Source organism: Aristolochia californica, unplaced genomic scaffold (assembly GCF_029961685.1).
Source record: "Aristolochia californica isolate CCGP_79_NKW_82.1479 unplaced genomic scaffold, dmAriCali1.0.hap1 SCAF_2, whole genome shotgun sequence".
Classification (NCBI taxonomy): Eukaryota; Viridiplantae; Streptophyta; class Magnoliopsida; order Piperales; family Aristolochiaceae; genus Aristolochia; species Aristolochia californica.
This window is the reverse complement of record NW_027181881.1, coordinates 31,612,180-31,638,668: the sequence shown is the minus strand read 5'-3', so window position 1 is coordinate 31,638,668 and position 26,489 is coordinate 31,612,180.

Genomic DNA, 26,489 nt, shown 5'->3' with positions numbered 1-26,489 from the left:
AGATGTATTTTTTTTCTTAAATCAAAACATGAGTTTTCACTTTCCCTTCATCTCGTAAACAATTTTGACAAGATGCCAATTTGATCACAACAAAATAAAAATTTTAGAGTTGATGTGTGGAAAAAATTTTAAACAATAAAAAATGTAAGTAAAGAAAATTTATTCCCACACCACAAATGAACACAAAAGTTTTCTTATCTATGTTTTGGAAATTCCACTAGTTCAACCCTAATAGCTTGAAATTTTATAAGAAAGAGATTTCTACTCATGTTTTAAAAGTGGATATCCATGCTTGAAACATGTTAAAGATGCAAATGACCTATGGATCCAAACCATTAAAAGAGAATAAAAGATTCTCATTAAATTCTCAAGTGAATGTGCGATTGGATATTTACCCGAGTCAAACAAGCCATTATTTTGCCTATTTACAAAAAGCTGACCTAACAATCATAGATGATTGTAAAGTGATTTATCAAATAAATACGGGTAATGGGCTATATTTTTGTAAGAAATGACTTATGGATTGGGAGTCAACACTCAGTTAAAAATCCCCCGCCTCCCCCTTTTCCTGACGATTAAAAAACCTAATATATAAAAACCAAAACGAGTTTACAATCCTAAAAATTACAGACACCTTTTGGAATTATCTCTCTCATCATTTGTGCATTTCCATTTTAGTTGTATGCTTTTTTCTTAAATCAAAACTTGAGATTTCACTTTCCCTTCATCTTGTACATGATTGTGGCAAGATGGCAAATTTTATATAATAATAAATTTTAGTAAAGAAAATTTATTCACACACCACATATGAATACAAAAGTTTTGTTATCCAAGTTTGGGGAAATCCACTAGTTCAACCCTAATAGCTTGAATTTTATAAGAAAGAGATTTCTACACATGTTTTAAAAATGGATACGCATGCTTGAAACATGTTAAAGATGCAAATGACCTAAGGATCCAAACCTTTTAAAGATAATAACAAATGCTCATTAAATTTTCAAGTGAACATGCGGCGCGATAATTATTCGAGTCTAACAAGCCATTATTTTGCCCATTTATAAAAAAGTTGACCTAACAATCTTAGATGATTGTAAAGTGATTTATCGGTCAATCATGCGTAATGGGCTACTTTTTTGTAAGAAATGACTTAAGGAATTGGAATCAATGTTAAATTAAAAATCCCTCGCCTCCCCCTGTTCCCGACGATTGCAAAACCAAATATATAAAAACTTAAAAGAGTTTACAATCCTTTAAAATTACAGACACTTTTTGGAATTATCTCTCTTTATAATAGTAAATTTCCATTTTAGATATATGCCTTTTTCTTAAATCAAAACTTGTGTTTTCCCTTTCCCTTCATCTCGTAACCAATTTTGACAAGATCACAAATAGATCAAAACAAAATGAAAATTTTAGAGTTTATATAAGGAAAAAATTTAAAAGAATAACAAATGTATGTAAAGAAAATTTATTCAAGCACCACAAATGAACACAAAAGATTTGTTATCCAAGTTTTGGAAATTCCACTAATTCAACCCTAATATCTTGGAATTTATTAGAAAGAGATTTCTACACATTTTTTGAAAATGGATATGCATGCTTGAAACATGTTATAGATGCAAATTACCTATGGGCCTAAACCTTTTAAAGAAAAAAACAAATGCTCATAAAATTCTCAAGTGAACGAGTGGTGGGATATTTACCCGAGTCAAACAAGTCATTATTTTGCCCATTTATAAAAAGTTGACCTAACAATCTTAGATGATTGTAAAGTGATATATCGACCAATCATGTGTAACAATTTACATTTTTGTAATAAATGACTTATGGATTGGGAGTCAAGACTAAGTTAAAAATTACCCTCCTCCCCCTTTTCCTGACGATATTAGGGTTGAACTAGTGGAATTTCCCAAACTTGGATAACAAAACTTTTGTGTTCATTTGTGGTGTGTGAATAAAGCTTCTTTACTTACATTTGTTATTGTTTCAAATTTGTTCCATACTTAAACTCTAAAATTTTCATTTTGTTGTGATCTTTTTGCCATCTTGTCAAAATTGTTTACGAGATAAAGGGAAAGTGAAAACTCAAGTTTTGGTTTAAGAAAAAAGCAGACATCTAAAATGGAAATGCAAAAATGAAGAGAGAGATAATTCCAACAAGTGTCCTTAGTTTTAACGAATAGTAAATTTTTTTTAGTTTTGATATATTATTAGGTTTTGCAATTGTTGGGAATAGGGGGAGGCGAGGAATTTTTAACTGAGTGTTGACTCCCAATCCATATGTCATTTCTAACCAAAATATAGCCCGATACACATGATTGACCGATAAATCACTTTACAATCATCTATGATTGTTATGTTAGGCTTTTGTAAATGGGCAAAATAATTGCTTGTTTTACTCGGGGTAATATCCCACTACACATTCACTAGAGAATTTAATGAGCATTTGTTGTTCTATCTAAAAGGTTTTGAACCAAAGGGTTTTTGCATCTTTAACATGTTTCAAGCATGAACATCCATATTTAAAACATGTGTAGAAATCTCTTTCATATAAAATTCCAAGCTATTAGGGTTGAACTAGTGGAATTTCCAAAACTTGGATAACAAAACTTTTATGTTCATTTGTAGTGTGTGAATAAATTTTCTTTACTTACATTTTTTATTGTTTCAATTTTTTTCCATACATAAACTCTTAAATTTTCATTTTGTTGTGATCCATTTGCCATCTTAACAAAAATGTTTATGAGATGAAGGGAATTTGAAAACTCAAGTTTTGATTTAAGAAAGAAGCATACATCTAAAATGGAAATGCACAAATGAAGTGAGAGATAATTTCAAAAAGAGTCAGTAATTTTTAAGGATTGTAACCTCTTTTAAGTTTTTATATGTTAGGTTTTGCAATTGTTGGAAAAGGGGGAGGTGGGAGATTTTTAACTGAGTGTTGACTCCCAATCCATAAGTCATTTCCTAAAAAAACATAGCCCGTTACGCATGATTGAATGATAAATCAGTTTACAATCATCTATGATTGTTAGGTCTGCTTTTTGTAAATGGGCAAAATAATTGCTTGTTTGAATCAGATAAATATCCCTGCACACCTTAACTTGAGAATTTAATGAGCATTTGTTATTCTCTTTAAAAGGTTTGGATCCATAGGTCATTTTCATCTTTAACATGTTTCATGCATGCATATCCATATTTAAAACATGTGTAGAAATCTCTTTCTTATAAAGTTTCAAGCTATTAGGGTTGAACTAGAGGAATTTCCCAAACTTGGATAACAAAACTTTTGTGTTCATTTGTGGTGTGTGAATAAATTTTTTTACTTACATTTGTTATTGTATCAAATTTTTTCCATACATAAACTCTAAAATTTTCATTTCGTTGTGATCTATTCGCCTTCTTGTCAAAATTGTTTATGAGATGAAGTGAAAGTGAAAACTGGTGTTTTGATTTAAGAAAAAAACAAACATTTAAAATGGAAATGCACAAATGTAGAGAGACATAATTCCAACAAGTGTCTTTAATTTTTACAGATTGTAAACTCGTTTTAGTTTTTATATATTAGGTTTTGCAATCATCGGGAAAAGGGGGAGGGGGGGGGGATTTTTGACTGAGTGTTGACTCCCAATCCATAAGTCATTTCTTATAAAAATATTGCTTGCTACGCATGATTGACAGATAAATCACTTTACAATCATCTAAGATTGTTAGGTCAACTTTTTATAAATGGACAAAATGTTGGCTTGTTTGACTCGGGTAAATATCCCATTGGACGTTAACTTGAGAATTGAATAAGCATTTGCTGTTCTCTTTAAAAGGTTTGGATCCATAGGTCATTTGCATCTTTAACATGTTTCAAGTATTCTTATCCATATTTAAAACATGTGTAGAAATCTCTTTCTTATAAAATTCCAAGCTATTAGGGTTGAACTAGTGGAATTTCCCAAACTTGGATAACAAAACTTTTGTGTTCATTTGTGGTGTGTGAATAAATTTTCTTTACTTACATTTGTTATTGTTTCAAATTTTTTCCATACAAAAACTCTAAAATTTTCATTTTCTTGTGATCTATTAGGCATCTTGTCAAAAAATTTTATGAGGTGAAGGGAAAGTGAAAACTCAAGTTTTGATTTAAGAAAAAAGCATACTTCTAAAATTTAAATTCAAAAATGTAGAGAGATATAATTCCAACAAGTGTCCATTATTTTTAGGGATTGTAAACTCTTTTTTGTTTTGATATACTAGGTTTTGCAATCGTCGGGAATAGGTGGAGGCGGGGGATTTTTAACTGAGTGTTGACTCCCAATCCATATGTCATTTCTGACAAAATATAGCCCGTTACACGTGATTGACCGATAATTCACATTACAATCATTTATGATTGTTATGTCAGCTTTTTGTAAATGGGCAAAATAATGGCTTGTTTTCCTCGGGGTAATATCCCACTGCACGTTCACTTGAGAATTTAATGAGCATTTGATATTCTATCTAAAAGGTTTGGATCCATAGGTTATTTGCATCTTTAACATGTTTCAAGCATGTACATCCATATTTAAAACATGTGTAGAAATCTCATTCTTATAAAATTCAAAGTTACTAGGGTTAAACTAGTGGAATTTCCCAAACTTGGATAACAAAACTTTTTTGTTCATTTGTAGTGTGTGAATAAATTTTCTTTACTTACCTTTGTTATTGTTTCAATTTTTTTCCATACTTAAACTCTAAAATTTTCATTTTGTCGTGATCTATTTGCCATCTTGTTAACATTTCTTACGAGATGAAGGGAAAGTGAAAACTCAAGTTTTGATTAAAGAAAAAAGCAAACATCTATAATGGAAATACACAAATGAAGTGAGAGATAATTCCAAATAGTGTCTGTAATTTTTAAGGATTGTAACATCTTTTTAGTTTTTATATATTTGGTTTAGTAATTGTCGGAAAAGGGGGAGGCAGGAGATTTTTAACTGAGTGTTGACTCCATATCCATAGTCATATCATACAAAACTATAGCCCATTACGCATGATTGACTGATAAATCACTTTACAATCATCTATGATTGTTAGGTCTGCTTTTTGTAAATAGGCAAAATAATTGCTTGTTTGAATCGGATAAATATCCCAGGGCACGTTAACTTGAGAATTTAATGAGCATTTGTTAATCTTTTTAAAGGTTTTGATCCATAGGTTGTTTGCATCTTTAACATGTTTCATGCATGCATATTCATATTTAAAATATGGGTAGAAATCTTTTTCTTATAAAGTTCTAAGCTATTAGGGCTAAACAAGAGGAATTTCCCAAACTTGGATAATAACACTTTAATGTTCATATGTGGTGTGTAAATAAATTTTCTTTACTTACATTTGTTAATGTTTCAAATTTTTTCCAAACATAAACTCTAAAATTTTCATTTTGTTGTGATCTATTTGCCATCTTGTCAAAATTGTTTACGAAGTGAAAGTGAAAACTGGAGTTTTAATTTAAGAAAAAAGCATACATCTAAAATGGAAATGCACAAATGTAGAGAGACAATTCCAACTAGTGTCCTTAATTTTTATGGATTGTCAACTCTTTTTAGTTTTTATATATTAGGTTTTACAATCGTCGGGAAAAGGGGGAGGCAGGGGATTGTTGACAGAGTGTTGACTCCCAATCCATAAGTCATTTCTTACAAAACTATTTCTTGCTACACATGATTGACCGATAAATCACTTTAAAATAATCAAAGATTGTTAGGTCAAATTTTTATAAATGGGCAAAATATTTGCTTGTTTGACTCGGGTAAATATCCCACAGGACATTAACATGTGAATTGAATGACCGTTTTTTTTCTCTTTAAAAGGTTTGGATCCATAGGTCATTTGCATATTTAAAATGTTTCAAGCATGCATATCCATATTTAAAACATGTGTAGAAATCTCTTTCTTATAAAATTCCAAGCTATTAGGGTTGAACTAGTGAAATTTCCCACACTTGGATAACAAAACTGTTGTGTTCATTTGTGGTGTGTGAATAAATTTTCTTTACTTACATTTGTTATTGTTTCAAATTTTTACCATACCTAAACTCTAAAATTTTCATTTTCTTGTGATCTATTTCTCATCTTGTAAAAATAGTTTACGAGATAAAGGGAAAGTGAAAACTCAAGTTTTGATTTAAGAAAAAAACTGAAACAAAAAAGGAAATGCACAAATGTAGAGAGAGATAATTCCAACAAGTGTTCTTAATTTTAAGGGATTTTAAACGCTTTTTAGTTTTGATATATTAGGTTTTGTAATTGTTTGGAATAGGGGGAGTCGATGGATTTTAACTGAGTGTTGATTCCCAATCCATATGTCATTTCTAACCAAAATATAGCCTGATAGACATAATTCACCGGTAAATCACTTTACAATCATCTATGATTGTTATTTGAACTTTTTGTGAATGGGAAAAATAATGGCTTGTTTTACTCGAGGTACTATCCCACCGTACGTGCACCTGAGAATTTAATGAGCATTTTTTGTTCTATCTAAAAGGTTTTGATCCATAGGTTCTTTGAATCTTTAACATGTTTCAAGCATGTACATCCATATTTAAAACATGTCTAGAAATCTCATTCTTAAAAAATTCCAAGCTATTTGGGTTGAACTAGTGGAATTTCCCAAACTTGGATAACAAAACTTTTATGTGCATTTGTAGTGTGTGAATAAATTTTCTTTACTTAAATTTTTAATTGTTTCAATTTTTTTCCATACTTAAACTCCTAAATTTTCATTTTGTAGTAATCTATTTGTCATCTTGTCAAAATTGTTTCCGAGATGAAGGGAAAGTGAAAACTCAAGTTTTGATTTAAGAAAAAAGCAAACACCTAAAATGGAAATGCTCAAATGAAGTGAGAGATAATTCCAAAAAGTGTCAGTAATTTTTAAGAATTGTATCCTCTTTTTAGATTTTATATATTTGGTTTAGCAATTGTCAAAAAAGGGGGAGGCAGGAGATTTTTAACTGAGTGTTGATTCCAATCCATAAGTCATTTCTTCCAAATATATACCCTGTTATGCATGATTGACTGATAAATCACTTTACAATCATCTTATTTTATTAGGTCTGCTTTTTGTAAATGGGAAAAATAATTGCTTGTTTGAATCGGATAAATATCCCAAGGCACGTTAACTTGAGAATTTAATGAGCATTTGTTATTCTCTTTAAAGCTTTGGATCCATAGGTCATCTTTAACATGTTTCAAGCATGCATATCCATATTTAAAACATGTGTAGAAATCTCTTTCTTATAAAATTCCAAGCTATTAGGGTTGAACTAGTGGAATTTCCGAAACTTGGATAACAAAACTTTTGTGTTCATTTGTGGTGTGTGAATAAATTTTCTTTACATACATTTGTTATTGTTTCAAATTTTTACCATACTTAAACTCTAAAATTTTCGTTTTCTTGTGATCTATTTGCCATCTTGTCAAAATTGTTTACGAGATAAAGGGAAAGTGAAAACTCAAGTTTTGATTTATGAAAAAGCAGAAAGAAAAATGGAAATGCACAAATGTAGAGAGAGATAATTCCAACAAATGTTCTTAATTTTAAGGGATTGTAAACACCTTTTAGTTTTGATATATTAGGTTTTGCAATTGTTGGGAATTGGGGGAGGCGAGGGACTTTTAACTGAGTGTTGACTCCCAATCCATATCTCATTTCTAACTAAAATATAGCCTGATACACATAATTGACCTATAAATCACTTTACAATCATCTATGATTATTATGACAGCTTTTTGTGAATGGGCAAAATAATGGCTTGTTTTACTCGGGGTACTATCCCACCGTACGTTCTCCTGAGAATTTAATGAGCATTTGTTGTTCTATCTAAAATGTTTAGATCCATTTGTTTTTTGCATCTTTAACATGTTTCAAGCATGTACATCCATATTTAAAACATGTGTAGAAATCTCATTCTTATAAAATTCCAAGCTATTAGGGTAGAACTAGTGGAATTTCCCAAACTTGGATAACAAAACTTTAATGTTCATTTGTGGTGTGTGAATAAATTTTCTTCACTTACATTTTTTTTTTTTTCAATTTTTTTTCCATACTTAAACTCTAAAATTTTCATTTTGTTGTGATCTATTTTCCATCTTGTCAAAATTGTTTACGAGATGAAGGGAAAGTGAAAATTCAAGTTTTGATTTAAGAAAAAAAACAAACATCTAAAATGGAAATGCACAAACGATGTGAGTGATAATTCCAAAAAGTGTCAGTAATTTTTAAGGATTGTAACCTCTTTTTAGTTTATATTTATTTGGTTTAGCAATTGTTGGAAAAGGGGGAGGCGAGAGATTTTTAACTGAGTGTTGACTCCCAATCCATAAGTCATTTCTTACAAAAATAAAGCCCGTTACGCATGATTGACTGATAAATCACTTTACAATCATCTATGAATGTTAGGTCTGCTTTTTGTAAATGGGCCAAATAATTGCTTGTTTGAATCGGATAAATATCCCAGTGCACGTTAACTTGAAAATTTAATGAGCATTTTTTATTCTCTTTAAAGGTTTGGATCCATAGGTCATTTGAATCTTTAACATGCTTCATGCATGCATATCCATATTTAAACGATGTGTAGAAATCTCTTTCTTATAAAGTTCCAAGCTATTAGGGTTGAACTAGTGGAATTTCCCAAAATTGGATAACAAAACTTTTGTGTTCATTTGTGGTGTGTTAATAAATTTTCTTTACTTACATTTTTTTTAGTTTCAATTTTTTTCTATACATAAACTCTAAAATTTTCATTTTGTTGTGATCTATTTGCCATCTTGTCAAAATTGTTGACGAGATGAAGTGAAAGTGAAAACTGGGGTTTTGATTTAAGAAAAAAATGTACATCTAAAAAGGAAATTCACAAATGTAGAGAGAGATAATTCCAACTAGTGTCCTTAATTTTTATGGATTGTCAATTCTTTTTAGTTTTTATATATTAGGTTTTACAATCGTCGGGACAAGGGGGAGGCGGCGGAGTTTTGACTTAGTGTTGACTCCCAATCCAGAAGTCATTTCTTACAAAAATATTGCTTGCTACACATGATTGACCGATAAATCACTTTACAATCATCTAAGATTGTTATGTCAAATTTTTATAAATGGGAAAATACTGGCTTGTTTGACTCAGGTAAATATCCCACCGGACATTAACTTGAGAATTTAATGAGCATTTTTTTTCTCTTTCAAATGTTTGCATCCATAGGTCATTTACATATTTAACATGTTTCAAGCCTGCATATCCATATTTAAAACATGTGTAGAAATCTCTTTCTTATAAAATTCCAAGCTATTAGGGTTGAACTAGTGGAATTTCCCAAACTTGGATAATAAAACTGTTGTGTTCATTTGTGGTGTGTGAATAAAATTTTTTTACTTACATTTGTTATTGTTTCAAATTTTTACCATACTTAAACTCTAAAATTTTCATTTTCTTGTGATCTATTTCCCATCTTGTAAAAATAATTTATGAGATAAAGGGAAAGTGAAAACTCAAGTTTTGATTTAAGAAAAAACCAGAAACCAAAATGGAAATGCACAAATGTAGAGAGTGATAATTCCAACAAGTGTTCTTAATTTTAAGGGATTGTAAACACTTTTTAGTTTTGATATATTAGGTTTTGCAATTGTTGGGAATAGAGGGAGGCGAGGAATTTTTACCTGAGTGTTGATTCCCAATCCATATGTCATTTCTAACCAAAATATAGCCTGATACACATAATTGACCGATAAATCACTTTACAATCATCTATGATTGTTATGTCAGCTGTTTGTGAATGGGCAAAATAATGGCTTATTTTACTCGGGGTACTATCCCACCGTACGTTCACTTGAGAATTTAATGAGCATTTGTTTTTCTATCTAAAAGGTTTTGAGCCATAGGTTTTTTGCATCTTTAACATGTTTCAAGCATGTACATCCATATTTAAAATATGTGTAGAAATCTCAATTCTTAAAAAATTCCAAGCTATTAGGGTAGAACTTGTAGAATTTCCAAAACTTCGATAACAAAACTTTTATGTTCATTTGTAGTGTGTGAATAAATTTTCTTTACTTACATTTTTTATTGTTTCAATTTTTTTCCATACTTAAACTCTTAAATTTTCATTTTGTTGTGATCTATTTGCCATCTTGTCAAAATTGTTTACGAGATGAAGGGCAAGTGAAAACTCAAGTTTTGTTTTAAGAAAAAAACAATCATCTAAAATGGAAATGCTCAAATGAAGCGAGAGATAATTCCAAAAAGTGTCAGTAATTTTTAAGGATTGTAACCTCTTTTTTTTAGTTTTTATATATTTGGTTTAGCAATATTCGGAAAAGGGGGAGGCAGGGGATTTTTGACTGAGGGTTGACTCCCAATCCATAAGTCATTTCTTACAAAAATATAGCCCGTGACGCATGAATGACTGAAAAATCACTTTACAATCATCTATGATTGTTAGGTATACTTTTTGCAAATGGGCAAAATAATTGCTGGTTTAAATCGGATAAATATCCCAGGGCACGTTAACTTGAGAATTTAATGAGCATTTGTTATTCTCTTTAAAGCTTTGAATCCATAGGTCATCTTTAACATGTTTCAAGCATGCATATCAATATTTCAAACATGTGTAGAAATCTCTTTCTTATAAAACTCCAAGATATTAGGGTTGAACTAGTGGAATTTCCCAAACTTGGATAACAAAAGTTTTGTTCATTTGTGGTGTGTGAATAAAATTTCTTTACTTACATTTGTTATTGTTTCAAATTTTTACCATACTAAAACTCTAAAATTTTCATTTTCTTGTGATCTATTTGCCAACTTGTCAAAATTGTTTACGAGATAATTCCAAAAAGTGAAAACTCAAGTTTTGATTTAAGAAAAAGGAAGAAAGAAAAATGGAAATGAGCAAATGTAGAGAGAGATAATTCCAATAAATGTTCTGAATTTTAAGGGATTGTAAACACTTTTTAGTTTTGATATATGAGGTTTTGCAATTGTTGGGAATAGGGGGAGGCGAGGGATTTTTAACTGAGTGTTGACTCCCAATCCATATGTCATTTCCAACCAAAATATAGCATGATACACAAAATTGACCGATAAAGCACTTTACAATCATCTATGATTGTTACGTCAGCTTTTTGTGAATGGGCAAAATAATGGCTTGTTTTACTCGGGGTACTATCCCACCATACGTTCTCCTGAGAATTTAATGAGCATTTATTGTTCTATCTAAAAGGTTTAGATCCATAGGTTTTTTGCATCTTTAGCATGTTTCAAGAATGTACATCCATATTTAAAACATGTGTACAAATCTCATTCTTATAAAATTCCAAGCTATTAGGGTAGAACAAGTTGAATTTCCCAAACTTGGATAAAAAAACTTTTTATGTTCATTTGTGGTGTGTGAATAAATTTTCTTCACTTACATTTTTATGGTTTCAATTTTTTCCATACTTAAACTCTTAAATTTTCATTTTTTTGTGATCTTTTTGCCATCTTGTCAAAATTGTTTACAAGATGAAGGGAAAATGAAAATTCAAGTTTTGATTTAAGAAAAAAGCAAACATCTAAAATGGAAATGCACAAACGAAGTGAGAGATAATTCCAAAAAGTGTTAGTAACTTTTAAGGATTGTAACCTCTTTTTAGTTTTTATATATTTAATTTAGCAATTGTTGTAAAAGGGGGAGGCGGGAGACTTTTAACTGAGTGTTGACTCCCAAACCATAAGTTATTTCTTACAAAAATATAGCCCGTTACACATGATTTACTGATAAATCACTTTACAATCATCTATGATTGTTAGGTTTGCTTTTTGTGAATGGGCAAAATAATTGCTTGTTTGAATCAGATAAATATCCAAGCGCACGATAACTTGAAAATTTAATGAGCATTTGTTATTCTCTTTAAAGGTTTGGATCCATAGGTCATTTGAATCTTTAACATGTTTCATGCATGCATATCCATATTTAAAAGATGTGTAAAAATCTCTTTCTTATAAAGTTCCATGCTATTAGGGTTGAACTAGAGGAATTTCCCAAAATTGGATAACAAAACTTTTGTGTTCATTTGTAGTGTGTGAATAAATTTTCTTTACTTACATTTATTTTGTTTCAAATTTTTTCTATACATAAACTCTAAAATTTTCATTTTGTTGTGATCTATTTGCCATCTTGTCAAAATTGTGTACGAGATGAAGTGAAAGTTAAAACTGGTGTTTTGATTTAAGAAAAAAGCATACATCTAAAATGGAAATGCACAAATGTAGAGAGAGATAATTCCAACAAGTGTCCTGGATTTTTATGGATTTTCAACTCTTTTTAGTTTTTATTTATTAGGTTTTACAATCTTCGGGAAAAAGGGGACTCGGGGGATTTTTTACTGAGTGTTGACTCCCAATCCATAAGTCATTTATTAAAAAAATATTGCTTGCTACGCATGATTGAATGATAAATCACTTTACAATCATCTAAGATTGTTACATCAACTTTTTATAAATGGGCAAAATATTGGCTTGTTTGACTCGGGTAAATATCCCACTGGATGTTCACTTGAGAGAATTTAATGAGTATATTTTGTTCTCTTTAAAAGGTTTGGAACCATAGGTCATTTTCATCTTTAATATGTTTCAAGAAAGCATATCCATATTTAAAACATGTGTAGAAATCTCTTTCTAATAAAATTCCAAGCTATTAGGATTGAACTAGTAGAATTTCCCAAACTTGGATAACAAAACTTTTGTGTTCATTTGTGGTGTGTGAATAAATTTTCTTTACTTACATTTGTTATTGTTTCAATTGTTTTCCATACTTAAACTATAAAATTTTCATTTTGTAGTGATCTATTTGCCATCTTGTCAAAAAAAATTACGAGATGAAGGGAAAGTGAAAACTCAAGTTTTGATTTAAGAAAAAAGCATACATCTAAATTATAAATTCAAAAATGTAGAGAGAGATAATTCCAACAAGTGTCCTTAATTTTTAGGGATTGTAAAATCTTTTTAGTTTTGATATATTATGTTTTTCAAACGTTGGGAATAGGGGGAGGCAGGGGATTTTTAACTGAGTGTTGACTCCCAATACATAAGTCTTTTCTACAAAAATATAGCCCGTTATGCATGATTGATCGATAAATCACTTTAAAATCATGGGTGATTGTTTGGTCAGCTTTTTGTAAATGTGCAAAATAATGGGTTGTTTGATTTGGGTAAATATCCCACTGCACGTTCTCTTGAGAATTTAATGAGCATTTGTTATTCTCTTCAAAAGGTTGGGATCCATAGGTCATTTGTATCTCTAACATGTTTCAAGCATGCATATCCATATTTAAAACATGTGTTGAAATATCTTTCTTATAAAATTCCAAGGTATTAGGATTGAATTAGTGGAATTTCCACAACTTGGATAACGAAAATTTTGTGTTCATTTGTGGTGTGTGAAAAAATTTTCTTTACACACATTTGTTATTCTTTTAAAATTTTTCCATTCATAAACTCTAAAATTTTGATTTTGTTTAGATCAATTTGACATATTGTCAAAATTGTTTAGAAGATGAATGGAAAGTGAAAACTCAAGTTTTGATTTAAGAAAAAAACATACATCTAAAATGGAAATGCAATAATGTAGAGAGTGATAATTCCAAAAAGTGTCTATAATTTTAAGAGATTGTAAACTGTTTTTAGTTTTTATATATTTGGTTTTACAATCATCGAGAAAAGGAGGAGGTGGGGGATTTTTAACTGAGTGTTGACTCCCAATCTATAAGACATTTATTAAAAAAATATAGCTCGTAACGCATGATTGACTGATAAATCACTTTACAATCTTCTATGATTGTTAGGTCAACTTTTTGTAAATGGGTAAAATAATGGCTTTTTTGTCTCAGGTAAAAATCCCATCGCACGTTCACTTTAGAATTTAATGAGCATTATTTATTCTCTTTAAAAGGTTTGGATCCATAGGTCATTTGGATCTTTAACATGTTTCAAGCATGCATATCCATTTTTAAAACTTGTGTAGAAATCTCTTTCTAAAAAAAATCTAAGATTTTAGAGTTGAACTAGTGGAATTTCCCAAATTTGGATAACAAAACTTTTGTGTTCATTTGTGGTGTGTGATAAATATTCTTTACTTATATTTTTTATTCTTTTAAAATTTTTCCATACACAAACAATAAAATTTTCATTTTGTTGTGATCTATTTGCCATCTTGTCAAAATTGTTTGCGAGATGAAGGGAAAGTGAAAATACAAGTTTTGATTTAAGAAAAAAGCATACATCTAAAAAGGAAATGCACTAATGTAGAGAGATAATACCAAAATGTGTCTGTAATTTTAAGGAATTGCAGACTCTTTTTAGTTTTTATTTTTTAGGTTTTACAATCGTCGGGAAAAGGGGGAGGTGGGGGATTTTTAGATTAGTGTTGACTCCCATTCCATAAGTCATTTCTAACAAAAATATTGCCCGTTATGCATGATTGACCGATAAATCACTTTAAAATCATCTAAGATTGTTAGGTCAACTTTTTATAAATGTGCAAAATAATGGCTTGTTTGACTCCAGTGAATATCCCACTGGACATTCACTTGAGAATTTAACGACCATTTGTTGTTCTCTTTAAAACGTTTACATCCAAAGGTCATTTGCATCTTGAAAGTGTCGCAAGCATGTATATCCATATTTAAAACATGTGTAGAAATCTCTTTCTTATAAAATTCCAAGCTATTAGGGTTGAGCTAGTGGAATTTCCAAACTTGGAAAAAAACTTTTGTGTTCATTTGAAGTGTGTGAATAAATTTTCTTTACATTTGTTTTTGTTTCAAATTTTTTCCATACATAAACTCTAAATTTTTCTTTTTCTTGTGATCTATTTGCCATCTTGTCAAAATTGTTTACAAGATGAAGGAAAAGTGAAAACTCAAGTTTTTGTTTAAGAAAAAAACATACATCTAAAATGTAAATGCACAAATGTAGAGAGAGATAATTCCAACAAGTGTCCTTAATATTTAGAGATTGTAAACTCTTTTTATTTTTGATATATTAAGTTTTGCAATCGTCGGGAATAGGGGGAGGCGGGGGATTTTTAACTGTGTTGACTCCCAATCTATATGTCATTTCTAACCAAAATATAGGCCGTTATGCATGACTACTAGATAAATCACTTTACAATCATCTATGATTGTTAGGTCAGCTTTTTGTAAATGGGCAAAATAATGGCTTGTTTGACTCAAGTAAATATCACACCGCACGTTCACTTCAGAATTTAATGAGCATTTGTTGTTCTATTTAAAAGGTTTGGATCCATAGGTTATTTTCATCTTTAACATGTTTCAGCCATGCATATCCGTATTTAAAACATGTGTAGAAATCTTTTTCTTATAAAATTCCAAGATATTTGGGTTGAACTAGTGAAATTTCAAAAACTTGGATAACAAAACTTTTGTGTTCATTTGTGGTGTGTGAATAAATTTTCTTTATTAACATTTTTTATTGTTTTAATTTTTTTCCATACATAAACTCTCAAAATTTCATTTTGTAGTGATCTATTTGCCATCTTTTCAAAATTGTTTACGGGAAGAGGGGAAAGTGAAAACTCAAGTTTTGATTTAAAAAAAAATCATACATCTAAAATGGAAATGCACAAATGAAGTGAAAGATTATTCCAAAAAGATTTGGATCCATAGGTCATTTGTATCTTTAACATGTTTCAAGCATGTATATCCATATTTAAAACATGTATAGAAATCTCTTTCTTATAAAATTCCAAGATATTAGGGTTGAACTAGTGGAATTTCCACAACTCTGATAACAAAAGTTTTGTGTTCATTTGTGGTGTGTCAATAAATTTTCTTTACATACATTTGTTATTCTTTTATTTTTTTTCCATACATAAAATCAAAAATTTTCATTATGTTGGGATTTTTTTGCCATCCTGTCAAAATTGTTTACGAGATGAAGGGAAAGTGAAAAATCAAGTTTTGATTTAAGAAAAAAGCATACATCTAAAATGAAAATGTACTAATGTAGAGAATGAAAATTCCAAAAAGTGTCTGTAATTTTAAGTGATTGTAAACTCTTTTTAGTTTTTATATATTGGGTTTTGCACTCGTCGAGAAAAGGGGGAGGTGGGGGATTTTTAACTGAGTCTTGACTCCCAATCCATTAGTCATTTCTTACAAAAATATAGCCTGCTACACATGATTGACTGATAAATCGCTTTACGATCATCTATGATTGTTAGCTCAACTTTTTGTAAATGGGCAAAATAATGGCTTGTTTGACACGGGTAAATATCCCACCGCACGTTCAGTAGAGAATTTAATGAGCATTATTTATTCTCTTTTAAAGTTTTGGATCCATAGGTCATGCATCTTCAACATGTTTCAAGCATGTATATCCATTTTTAAAACATGTGTAGAAATCTCTTTCTAATAAAATTCCAAGATATTAGGTTGAACTAGTGGAATTTCCAAAACTTGGATAACAAAACTTTTGTGTTCATTTGTGGTGTGTGAATAAATTTATTTTACTTACATTTGTCATTTGATCAATTTTTTTTAATTCATAAACTCTAAAATTTTCATTTTGTTGTGATCTATTTGACATCTTGTCAAAATTGTTGACAAGATGAAGGGAAAATGAAAAATCAAGTTTTGATTTAAGACAAAAGCATACATCTAAAATAGAAATGCACAAATGTAGAGAGAGATAATTCCAAAAAGTGTCTGAAATTTTTTGGGATTGTCAACTCTTTTTAGTTTTTATATTAGGTTTTTCAATCGTCGAGAAAAGGGGGGGGGGGGGGGGGGGGGGGGGGGGGTTTAACTGAGTGTTGACTCCCAATCCATATGTCATTTCAAACAAAAATATAGCCCGTTACGCATAAATGACCGATATATGACTTTACAATTCTCTATGATTGTTATATCAGCTTTTTGTAAATGAGCAAAATAATGGTTTCTAGTACTCAGGTCCCACTGTACGTTCACTTGATAATTTAATGAGCATTTTTTATTCTCTTTAATAAGATTTGATCTTTAGGTTATTTGCATCTTTAACATGTTTCAAGCATGCATATCCTTATTTATAACATGTGGAGAAATGTTTTTCTTATAAAATTCCAAGCAATCAGGTTTGAACTAGTGGAATTTCCAAAACTTGGATAAGAAAACTTTTTTGTTCATTTGTGGAGTGTGATTAAATTTTCTTTACTTAATTTTTTATTGTTTTAAATTTTTTCCATACATAAACTCTAAAATTTTCATTTTGTTTTGATCTATTTGCCATATTGTAAAAATTGTTTACGAGATGAAGGGAAAGTAAAAAATCATGTTTGGATTTAAGAGAAAAGCATACATTTAAAACGAAAATGCTCAAATGTAAAGAGAGATAATTCCAAAAAGTGTCTGTAATTTTTAGGGTTTGTAAACTCTTTTTCGTTTTTAAATATTAGGTTTTGCAATCGTCGGGAAAAGGGGGAGGCGGGGGATTTTAATTGAGTGTTGACTCCCAATCCATAAGTGTTTTCTTAAAAAAATATAGCCTGTTACACATGATTGATCGATAAATCATTTTATAATCATCTATGATTGTTAGGTCAGCGTTTTGTAAAAGGGCAAAATAATGGCATGTTTGACTCGGGTAAATATCCCACCGGACATTCACTTGAGAATTTAATGAGCATTTGTTATTCTCTTTTAAAGGTTCGTATCCATAGGTCATTTGTATCTTTTACATGTTTCAAGAATGCATATCCATATTTAAAACATGTGTAGAAATCACTTTCTTATATAATTCCAAGCTATTAGGGTCGAACTAGTGGAATTTCCCAAACTTGGATAACAAAACTTTTGTGTTCATTTGTGGTGTGTGAATAAATTTTCTTCACTTACATTTGTTATTCTTCTAAATTTTTTCCATACATAAACTCTAAAATTTTCATTTTGTAGTGATCTATTTGCCATCTCTTCAAAATTGTTTACGAGATGAAGGGAAATGAAAACTCAAGTTTCGATTTAAGAAAAAAACATACATCTAAAATCAAAATTCACAAATGAAGTGAAAGATAATTCCAAAAAGGTTTGGATCCATAGGTCATTTGTATCTTTAACATGTTTCAAGCATGTATATCCATATTTAAAACATGTATAGAAATATTAAAAACATGTATAGAAATCTCTTTTCTTATAAAATTCCAAGATATTAGGGTTGAACTAGTGGAATTTCCATAACTCTGATAACAAAAGTTTTGTGTTCATTTGTGATGTGTCAATAAATTTTCGTTACATACATTTGTTATTCTATTAATTTTTTTCAATATATAAAATGTAAATTTTTCATTTTGTTGGGATCTTTTTGCCATCTTGTCAAAATTGTTTACGAGATGAGGGGAAAGTGAAAACTCAAATTTTTATTTAAGAAAAATGCATACATCTAAAATGAAAATTTACTAATGTAGAGAGTGAAAATTTAAAAAAGTGTCTGTAATTTTAAGTGATTGTAAACACTTTTTAGTTTTTATATATTTTGTTTTGCACTCGTTGAGAAAAGGGGAAGGCGGGGGGTTTTTAACTGAGTCTTGACTCCCAATCCATTAGTCATTTCTTACAAAAATATAGCCCATTACACATGATTGACTGATAAATCACTTTACATTAATCTATGATTGTTAGCTCAACTTTTTGTAAATGGAAAAAATAATGGCTTGTTTGACTCGGGTAAATATCCCACCGCGCGTTCAGTAGAGAATTTAATGAGTATTATTTATTCTCTATAAAAGGTTTCGATCCATAGGTCATTTGCATTTTCAACATTTTTCAAGCATGCATATCCATTTTTAAAACATGTGTAGAAGTCTCTTTCTAATAAAATTCCAAGATATTAGGGTTGTACTTGTGGAAATGCACACATCTTAAGTGGAAATGCACTAATGTTGAGAGAGATAATTAGTGTATGTAATTTTAAGGGATTGTAAACTCCCTTTAGTTTTTATTTATTAGGTTTTGCAATCGTCGAAAAAAGAGGGAGGCGGGGGATTTTTAACTTAGTTTTGACTCCGAATTCATAGGTTGTTTCTTACAAACATCTTGCATGTTACGCATGATTTACAGATAAATCACTTTACAATCATCTAGGATTGGTAGGTCAAGGTTTTATAAATGGGCAAAATAATGGCTTGTTTAACTCGGGTAAATATCCCACAGGTCCTTCGCTTGAGAATTTAATGAGCATTTCTTGTTCTCTTTAAAATGTTGAGATCCATAGGTCATTCTCATCTTTAACATGTTTCAAGCATGCATATCCATATTTAAAACATGTGTAGAAATCTCTGTCTAATAAAATTCCATGCTATTAGGGTTGAACTAGTAGAATTTCGCAAACTTGGATAAAAAACTTTTTTATTCATTTGTGGAGTGTGAATAAATTTTCTCTACTTAAATTTGTTATTGTTTCTAATTTTTCCATACAAAACTCTAAAATTTTCTTTTTGTAGTTATCTATCTGCCATCTTGTATAAATTGTTTACCAAATGAAGGGAAAGTGAAAACTCAAGTTTTGATTTATGAAAAAAGCATACATCTAAAATGGAAATGCACAAATGTAGAGAGAGATAATTCCAACAAGTGTCCTTAATTTTTATGGATTGTAAACTCTTTTTAGTTTTGATATATAAGATTTTGCAATCGTCAGGAATAGGGGGAGGGGGGGGGGGGGGGGGGGGGGGGGATTTTTAACAAAGTGTTGACTCCCAAACCATCTGTCATTTCATACCAAAATGTAGCCCGTTACGCATGATTGACCGATAAATCACTTTACAACCATCTATGATTGTTTGGTTATCTTTTGATATATGGGCAAAATGAAGACTTGTTTGACTCAGGTAAAAATCCCACAGCACGTTCACTTGAGAATTTAATAATCATTTGTTGTTGTATTTAAAAGGATTGAATCCATAGGTTATTTGCATCTTTAACATGTTTCAAGCATGCATAATCATATTTAAAACATGTGTAGAAATCTTTTTCTTATAAAATTCCAAGCTATTTGGGTTGAACTAGTGGAATTTCCCAAACTTGGATAACAAAACTTTTGTGTTCATTGTGGTGTGTGAATAAATTATCTTTACTTACATTTTTTATCGTTTCAATTTGTTTCCACACATAAACTCTAAAGTTTTCATTTTGTTGTGATCTATTTTCCATCTTGTCAAAATTGTTTACGAGATGAAGGAAAAGTGAAAACTCAAGTTTTGATTTAAGAAAAAAACATACATCTAAAATGGAAATGCTCAAATGTAGAGAGAGATAATTCCAAAAAGTGTCTGTAAATTTTAGGGATTGTAAACTCTTTTTAGTTTTTGTATATTAGGTTTTGTAATAATCGAGAAAAGGTGGAAGTGGGGGATTTTAAACTGAGTGTTGACTCCCAATCCATATGTCATTTCTCACCAAAATATAGCCCGTTACGCATAATTGACCGATAAATCACTTTACAATCATCTATGATTGTATGGTCAGCTTTTGATATATGGGCAAAATAAAGACTTGTCTGACTCAGGTAAAATTCCCACCGCATGTTCAGTTGAGAATTTAATAATCATTTGTTGTTCTATTTAAAAGGATTGGATCCATAGGTTATTTGCAACTTTTACATGTTTCAAGCATGCATAATCATATTTAAAACATGTGTAGAAATCTCTTTCTTATAAAATTCCAAGCTATATGGGTTGAACTAGTGGAATTTCCCAACTTGTATAACAAAACTTTTTTGTTCATATGTGGTGTGTGAATAAATTTTCTTTACTTACATTTGTTATTGTTTCAATTTTTTTCCATACATAAACTCTAAAATTTTCATTTTGTTGTGATCTGTTTTCCATCTTGTCAAAATTTTTTACAAGATGAAGGGAAAGTGAAAACTCAAGCTTTGATTTAAGAAAAAAGCAAACATCTAAAATGGAAATGCTGAAATGTAGAGAGAGATAATTCCAAAAAGTGTCTGTAATTTTTAGGGATTGTAAACTCTTTTTAGTTTTTATATATTTGGTTTTCCAATCGTCGAGAAAAGGTGGAAGTGGGGGATTTTAAACTGAGAGTTGACTCCCTATCCATATGTCATTTCTCACCAAAATATAGCCCGTTACTCATGATTGACCAATAAATCACTTTACAATCATCTATGATTGTTATGTCATTTTTTTGTAAATGGGAAAAATAATGGCTTCTTTGACTCGGGTAATCTCCCACTGCACGTTCACTTGAGAATTTAATGAGCCTTTGTTATTCTCTTGAAAAGCTTTTGATCCTTAGGTCATTTGCATCTTTAACATATTTCAAACATGCATATCCATATTTATAACATGTGTAGAAATTTCTTTCTTATAAAATTCCAAGCTATTAGGGTTGAACTAGTGGAATTTCACAAACTTGGATAACAAACCTTTTGTGTCCATTGGTCGTGTGTGGTTAAATTTTCATTACTTACATTTTTTATTGTTTTAAATTGTTTCCATACATAAACTCTAAAATTTTCATTTTGTTTTGATCTATTAGCCACCTTGTCAAAATTGTTTACGAGGTGAAGGGAAAGTGAAAACTCAAGTTTTGATTTAAGAAAAAAGCCTACATCTAAAATGGAAATGCACAAATGTAGAGAGAGATAATTCCAAAAAGTGTCTGTAACTTTTAGGATTGTAAAATATTTTTATTTTTTATATATTAGGTTTTGCAATCATCGAGAAAAGGTGAAGGCAGGGGATTTTTAACTGAATGTTTACTCCCAATCCATATGTCTTTTTTTACCAAAATATAGCCCGTTACGCATGATTGACCAATAAATCACTTTACAATCATCTAAGATTATTTGGCCAGCTTTTTGTCAATGGGCAAAATAGTGGCTTGTTTAACTCGGGTAAATATCCCACCACACATTCACTTGAGAATTTAATGAGCATTTGTTATTCTAATTAAAAGGTTTGGATCCATAGATTATTAGCATCTTTAACATGTTTCAAGCATGTATATCCATATTTAAAACATGTGTAGAAATCTCATTCTTATAAATCCCATGCTATTAGGGTTGAACTAGTGGAATTTCCCAAACTTGAATAACAAAACTTTTGTGTTCATTTGTAGTGTGTGAATAAATTTTATTTACTTACATTTGTTATTGTTTGAATTTTTTTCCATACTTAAACTCTAAAATTTTCAATTTGTTGGGATCTATTTGCCATCTTGTCAAAATTGTTTACGAGATGAAGGGAAAGTGAAAACTCAAGTTTTGATTTAAGAAAAAAAGTATACATCTAAAAGGGAAATGCACCAATGTAGAGAGTGACAATTCCAAAAAATGTCTGTAATTTTATGGGATTGTAAAATCTTTTTAGTTTTTATAAATTAGGTTTTACAATCGTCGTGAAAAGTGGGAGGCGGGGGATTTTTGACTGAGTGTTGACTTCCAATTTATAAGTCATTTCTTACAAAAATATTGATTCTTACGCTTGATTGACCAATAAATCACTTTAAAATCATCTTAGATTGTTAAGTCAACTTTTTATAAATGGGCAAATCATTGGCTTGTTTGACTCGGGTAAATATCCCACCGGATGTTCACTTGAGAATTTAATGAGCATTTGTTCTTCTCTTTAAAAGGTTTGGATCCATAGGTCATTTTTATCTTTAACATGTTTCAAGCATGCATATCCTTATTTAAAACATGTGTAGAAATCTCTTTCTTATAAAATTCCAAACTATTAGGGTAGAACTATTGGAATTTCCAAAACTTGGATACCAAAAATTTTGTGTTCATTTGTGTTGTGTGAATAAATTTTCTTGACTTACATTTGTTATCGTTTCAAATTTTTTCCATACATAAACTCTAAAATTTTCATTTTGTTGTGATCTATTTGTCGTCTTGTCAAAATTTTTTATGAGATGAAGGTAAAGTGAAAACTCAAGTTATGATTTAAGAAAAAAACATACATCTAAAATGGATGTACACAAATGTAGAGAGAGATAATTCCAACAAGTGTCCTTAATTTTTAGGGATTGTAAACTCTTTTTAGTTTTGATATATTGGGTGTTTCAATCGTTGGGCATATGGGGAGGCGGGGTTTTTTTAACTAAGTGTTGACTCCCAATCCATATGTGATTTCTTACCAAAGTATAGCCCGTTACGTATGATTCACCGATAAATCACTTTACAATCATCTATGATTGTTAGTTCAGCTTTTTGTAAATGGGCAAAATATTGGCTTGTTTGACTCGGGTAAATAACCCGCCGCACGTTCACTTGAGATTTTAATGAGCATTTGTTGTTCTATTTAAAAGGTTTGGATCCATAGGTTATTTGCATCTTTAACATGTTTCAAGGATGTATATCCAATGTTAAAACATGTGTAAAAATATCTTTCTTATAAAACTCCAAGCTATTTGCGTTGAACAAGTGGAATTTCCGAAACATGGATAACAAAACTTTTGTATTCATTTGTAGTGTGGGAATAAATTTTCTTTACTTACATTTGTTATTGTTTTAATTTTTTTTCATACAAAACTCTAAAATTTTCATTTAGTTGTAATCAATTTGCCATCTTGTAAAAATTGTTTAAGAGATGATAGGCAAGTGAAAACTCAAGTTTTGAATTAAGAAAAAAGCATACATCTAAAATGAAAATGCACAAATGTAGAGAGAGATAATTCCAATAAGTGTTCTTAATTTTTAGGAATTGTAAACTCTTTTAAGGTTTGATATATTAGGTTTTCCAATCATCAGGAATAGGGGGAGACGGGGGATTTTTAACTGAGTGTTGACTCCCAATCCATATGTCATTTCTTACGTATGATTGACCGATAAATTACTTTACAATATCTACGATTGTTAAATCAGCTTTTTGTATATGGGATATATAAAGGCTTGTTTGACTCGGCTAAATATCCCACCGCACGTTCACTTGAGAATTTAATGAGCATTTTTTGTTCTATTTAAAAGGTTTGGATCCATAGGTTATTTGCATCTTTAACATGTTTCAAGCATGCATATCCATATTTAAAACATGTGTAGAAATCTCTTTCTTATAAAATTCCAAGCTATTAGGGTTGAACTAGTGGAATTTCCCAAACTTAGATAACAAAACTTTTGTGTTCATTTGTGGTGTTTGAAAAAAAATTTGTTACTTACATTTGTTATTGTTTTAATTTTTTTCCAAACATAAATTCTAAAATTTTCCTTTTGTTGTGATCTATTTGCCATCTTGTCAAAATTGTATACGAGATGAAGGGAAAGTGAAAACTCAAATTTTGATTTAAGCAAAAAGCATACATCTAAAATGGAAATGCACAAATATAGAGAGAGATAATTCCAAAAGGTGTCCTTAATTTTAACGAATTGTAAACTCTTTTTAGTTTTGAAATATTAGGTTTTGTAATGGTCGGGATTAGGGGGAGGCAAGGAATTTTTAACTGACTGTTGACGCTCAATCTATATTTCATTTCTTACCAAAATATAGCCCGTTACGCATGATTGACCGACAAACCACTTTACAATTATCTATGATTGTTAGGTCAACTTTTTGTAAATGGGAAAAATAATGGTTTGTTTGACTAGGGTAAATATCCCACCGCACGTTCACTTGAGAATTTAATGAGCATTTTTTGTTCTATTTAAAAGGTTTGGATCCATAGGTTATTTGCATGTTTAACATGTTTCAAGCATGCATATCCATATTTAAAACATGTGGAGAAATCTCTTTCTTATAAAATTTCAAGCTATTGGGATTGAACTAGAGGAATTTCCCAAACTTGGATAACAAAACTTTTGTGTTCCATTGTGGTGTTTGAATAAATTTTCTTTACTTAAATTTGTTATTGTTTCAATTTTTTTCCATACATAAACTCTAAAATTTTCTTTTTGTTGTGATCTATTTGCCATTTTGTCAAAATTGTTTACGAGATGAAGGGAAAGTGAAAACTCATGTTTTTATTTAAGAAAAAGCATACATCTAAAATAGAAATGGACCAATAAAGGCAGTGATAATTTCAAAAAGTGTCAGTAATTTTTAAGGATTGTAACCTCTTTTTAGTTTTTATATATTAGTTTTGCATTTGTCAAGAAATGGGGGTGGTGGGGGATTTTTAACTGAGTCTTGACTCCCAATCCATAAGTCATTTCTTACAAAAATATAGCCCATTACACATGATTGACCGATAAATCACTTTACAATCATCAATGATTGTTAGGTCTGCTTTTTGTAAATGGGCAAAATAGTGGCTTGTTTGAATTGGATAAATATCCCACCGTACGTTCTCTTGAGAATTTAATGAGCATTTGTTATTCTCTTTAAAAGGTTTGGATCCATAGGTTATTTGCATCTACAACATATTTCAAACATGTATATCCATATTTAAAACATGTGTGGAAATCTCTTTCTTATAAAATTCAAAGATATTAGGGTTGAACTAGTGGAATTTCCACAACATGGATAACAAAACTTTTGTGTTCATTTGTGGTGTGTGAATTAATTTTCTTTACATACATTTGTTATTCTTTTAATTTTTTCCCTACATAAACTCTAAAATTTTCATTTTGTTGGGATCTATTTGTCATCTTGTCAAAATTGTTTACGAGATGAAGGGAAAGTGAAAACTCAAGTTTTGATTTAAGAAAAAAACTTACATCTAAAATGGAAATGCACTAATTTTGAGAGTAATAATTCAAAAAAGTGTATGTAATTTGAAGGGATTCTAAAATCTTTTTAGTTTTTATATATTAGTTTTGAATTGGTCGAGAAAAGGGGGAGGCAGGGATTTTTGACTGAGTGTTGACTCCCAATCCATAAGTCATTTCTTACAAAAATATTGTTTGCTATGCATGATTAACCGATAAATCACTTTACAATCATCTAAGATTGTTAGGTAAACTTTTTATAAATGGGCAAATTATTGACTTTTTTGACTCGGGTAAATATCCCACCGGACATTCACTTGAGAATTTAATGAGCATTTATTGTTCTCTTTAAGAGGTTTGGATCCATAGGTCATTTGCATCTTTAACATGTTTCAAGCATGCATATCCATATTTAAAACATGTGTAGAACTCTCTTCCTTATAAAATTCCAAGCTATTAGGGTTGAACTAGTGGAATTTCCCAAAGTTGGATAACAAAACTTTTGTGTTCATATGTGGTGCGTGAATAAATTTTCTTTACTTACATTTTTTATTGTTTCAAATTTTTTCCATACATAAACTCTAAAATTTTCATTTTGTTATGTTCTAATTGCCTTTTTGCCAAAATTTTTACTAGATGAAGGGAAAGTGAAAACTCAAGTTTTGATTTAAGAAAAAAATCATACATATAAAATGGAAATGAACAAATGTAGAGAGACAATTCCAAAAAGTGTCTGAAAACTACTTTTATTTTTTATATAATAGGTTTTTCAATTGTCGAGAAAAGGTGGAGGCTAGGGATTTTTAACAGTTTTGACTCCCAA